Genomic DNA, 4,208 nt, shown 5'->3' with positions numbered 1-4,208 from the left:
TGCTGCATTCTGGAGAAAAACGCCAGAAACACGTCACAAACCAGAGTTAAACACCAAAAACACGTTACAACTTGGCGTTTAACCCCAAGAGAAGCCTCTGCACGTGTAAAGCTTAAGCTCAGCCCAAGAACACACCAAAGTGGGTCCTGAAAGTGGATTTCTGCACTAAAACTTATTTCTGTAAACCCTAGTAATTAGTCTAGTATAAATAGGACATTTTACTATTGTATTAGACATCTTTGGTCTCAGTTTTAATCTATTGTTCATCTTAGGAGACTATTGATCATGTTTGGGGGCTGGTCATTCGGCCATGCCTGGACCATCACTTATGTATTTTCAACGGTGGAGTTTCTACACACCATAGATTAAGGTGTGGACCTCTGCTATACCTCGAGTTTTAATGCAAAGTACTACTGTTTTCTATTCAATTCGCGCTTATTCTTGTTCTAAGATATCACTCGTACTTCAACCTGATGGATGTGATGATCCGTGACACTCATCATCATCCGTCCTTATGAACGCGTGCCTGACAACCACTTCCGTTCTACAAGCAAGAGCTAGAGTGTGTATCTCTTGGATTCCTTAATCAGAATCTTCGTGTTATAAGCTAGAATCCATTGGCAGCATTCTTGAGAATCCGGAAAGTCTAAATCTTGTCTATGGTATTCCGAGTAGGATTCAGGGATCGAATGACTGTGATGAGCTTCAAACTCGTGAGTGTTGGGCGTAGTGACAGACGCAAAAGGATCAATGGATCTTATTCCGACATGATCGAGAAGCGACAGATGATTAGCCGTGCTGTGACAGAGCATTTGGACCATTTTCATTGAGAGGATGGGAAGTAGCCATTGATAACAGTGATGCCCTACATACAGCTTGCCATAGAAAGGACTAAGAATGACTGGATGAAGTAGTAGGAAAGCAAAGATTCAGAAGGAACACAGCATCTTCATGCACTTATCTGAAATTTCCACCAATGAATTACACAAGTATCTCTATCTTTATTTTTTGCTTTATTTATTCTTATATTCGAAAACCATTATAAACCATTTGAATCTGCCTAACTGAGATTCACAAGATGACCATAGCTTGCTTCATACCAACAATCTCCGTGGGATTGACCCTTACTCACGTAAGATATTACTTGGACAACCCAGTGCACTTGCTGGTTAGTTGTGCGAAGTTTGACAAAGTGTGATTCCCGTTTGAGAGCTCCAAGTCTTTGGCGCCATTATTGATAATCACAATTTTGTGCACCAAGTTTTTGGTGCCGTTGCCGGGGATTGTTTGAGTTTAGACAACTGACGGTTCATCTTGTTGCTCAGATTAGGTAATTTTCTTTTCAAAAAGTTTTCAAAAATCTTTCAAAAATTTTTTTATTTGTTTTCGTTTTTTGAAAAAAAAAGAAATTTTCGAAAAATCCCAAAAAATTAATAAAATCATAAAAACCAAAAATATTTTGTGTTTCTTGTTTGAGTCTTGAGTCAATTTTTAAGTTTCAGGTCAATCGCATGTTTTAAAAACTTTTGCATTTTTTGAAAATTCATGCATGTGTTCTTCATGATCTTCAAGTTGTTCTTGACAAGTCTTCTTGTTTGATCTTTAAATTTTCTTGTTTTGTGTTTCTGTTGTTTTTCATATGCATTTTTGCATTCATAGTGTCTAAACATGAAAAATTTCTAAGTTTGGTGTCTTGCATGTTTTTCTTTTCTTGAAAATTTTTCAAAAATAAGTCTTGATGTTCATCTTGATCTTCATAATGTTCTTGGTGTTCATCTTGACATTCATAGTGTTCTTGCATGCATCATTGGTTTTGATCCAAAATTTTCATGTTTTGGGTCATATTTGTGTTTTTCTCTCTCCTCATTAAAAATTCAAAAATAAAAAATATCTTTTCCTTATTTTAATAAAAAATTCGAAATCTTTGGGTTGACTTAGTCAAAAAATTTTTAAAATTAGTTGTTTCTTGTTAGTCAAGTCAAGATTTCAATTTTAAAAGTCTTATCTTTTCAAAACTTTTTCAAAAATCAAATCTTTTTCATTTTTCTTTTATACTTTCGAAAATATTTTTTAATTGATTTTCAAAATCTTTTTCTTATCTTTATTTCATGATTTTTTGAAAACTTTACTAACAATTAATGTAATTGATTCAAAAATTTGAAGTTTGTTACTTTCTTGTTAAGAAAGGTTCAATCTTTGAATTCTAGAATAATATCTTTTAGTTTCTTGTTAGTCAAGTAATCAATTTTAATTTTAAAAATCAAATATTTTTCAAAATATCTTTTCAATCATATCTTTTTAATCATATCTTTTTTCAAATCATATCTTTTTCAAAATTGATTTCAAAAATCTTTTCTAACTTCCTATCTTTTCAAAAATCGATTTTCAAATCTTTTTCAACTAACTAATTGTCGTTTTGTTTGTTTCTTATCTTTTTCAAAACCACCTAACTACTTTTCTCTCTCTAATTTTCGAAAATTCCTCACTCTTTTTCAAAATTCTTTTAATTAACTAATTGTTTCAAATTTTATTTTTAATTTTTCTCTTAATTTTCAAAAATCACTAACTTTTTTTCAAAACAATTTTCAAAAATTCTTTCCTCTCATCTTTTTCTATTTATTTATTCATTTACTAACTCTTCTCTTCATCTAAAAATTCAAACCCTCTCTTCTCCTCTGTGTTCGAATTTTTCTCATTCTTCTTCTATTATTTTCTTCTTGTACTCACATAAAGGAATCTCTATACTGTGACATAGAGGATTCCTCTTCTTTTCTGTTCTCTTCTTTTTCATATGAGCAGAAGCAAGGACGAGGACATTCTTGTTGAAGCAAATCCTGAACCTGAAAGGACTCTGAAGAAGAAACTAAGAGAAGCTAAAGCACAACAATTCAGAGAAAACATTACAGAGAATCTTGAAAAAGAAAGGGACATGGCCGAACCCAATAACAATGGTGGAGGCGCAAGGAGGATGCTTGGAGATTATACTACACCTACTTCCAATTTTTATGGAAGAAGCATCTCAATCCCTGCCATTGGAGCAAACAATTTTGAGCTGAAGCCTCAACTAGTTGCTCTAATGCAACAGAACTGCAAGTTCCATGGACTTCCATCAGAAGATCCCTATCTATTTTTAACTGAATTCTTCTAGATCTGTGATACTGTTAAGACTAATAGAATAGATCCTGAAGTCTATAGGCTTATGCTTTTCCCCTTTGCTGTAAGAGATAGAGCTAGAACATGGTTGGACTCACAACCTAAAGATAGCCTGGACTCTTGGGATAAGCTGGTCATGGCCTTCCTGGCCAAGTTTTTTCCTCCTCAAAAGCTGAGCAAGCTTAGAGTGGATGTTCAGACCTTCAAGCAAAAAGATGGTGAATTCCTCTATGAAGCTTGGGAAAGATACAAGTAGTTGACCAAAAAGTGTCCTTCTGGCATGCTTTCAGAGTGGACCATTTTAGATATATTCTATGATGGTCTATCTGAGCTTTCTAAGATGTCACTGGACCATTTTTCAGGTAGATCCATTCACCTAAAGAAAAAGCCTGCAGAAGCTCAAGAACTCATTGACATGGTTGTAAATAACCAATTCATGTACACCTCTGAGAGGAATCCTGTGAGTAATGGGACGCCTCAGAAAAGGGGAGTTCTTGAAATTGATGCTCTGAATGCCATATTGCCTCAGAACAAAATATTGACTCAGCAAGTCAACATGATTTCTCAGAGTCTGAATGGATGGAAAAATGCATCCAACAGTACTAAAGAGGCATCTTCTGAAGAAGAAGCTTATGATCCTGAGAATGCTGCAATGGCAGAGGTGAATTACATGGGTGAACCTTATAGAAACACCTATAATTCCTCATGGAGAAATCATCTAAATTTCTCATGGAAGGATCAACAAAAGCCTCAACAAGGCTTTAATAATGGTGGGTCCTCCATTAGAAATTTGGAGGCACAAGTGGGTCAGCTGAGTAAGAAAATCACTGAAACCCCTCCTAGTACTCTCCCAAGTAATACAAAAGAGAATCCAAAAGGAGAGTGCAAAGCCATTGATATAATCAATATGGCCGAATGCACAAAGGAGGAGAAGGACGTGAACCCCAATGAGGAAGACCTCCTGGGATGTCCTCTGAACAAAAAGGAGTTCCCTATTGAGGACCTAAAGGAATCTGAGGCTCATATAGATACCATAGAGATTCTATTAAATCTCC

The 4,208-nt window shown here is 34.9% G+C and overlaps 1 non-coding gene across 1 annotated transcript; it reads right to left on the bottom strand.

The window, feature by feature from the left end:
* Positions 1-3,331: 3,331 nt before the first annotated feature.
* Positions 3,332-3,435, bottom strand: LOC127745043 (small nucleolar RNA R71). Its single transcript, XR_008006232.1, has one exon. It is a non-coding gene; the product is annotated as a small nucleolar RNA R71 (small nucleolar RNA).
* Positions 3,436-4,208: the final 773 nt, after the last annotated feature.

This window comes from Arachis duranensis, chromosome 2 (genome assembly GCF_000817695.3).
Source record: "Arachis duranensis cultivar V14167 chromosome 2, aradu.V14167.gnm2.J7QH, whole genome shotgun sequence".
NCBI lineage: Eukaryota > Viridiplantae > Streptophyta > Magnoliopsida > Fabales > Fabaceae > Arachis > Arachis duranensis.
The sequence above is the reverse complement of the archived record's forward strand: the minus strand, read 5'-3'. Positions and strand labels throughout refer to the sequence as shown.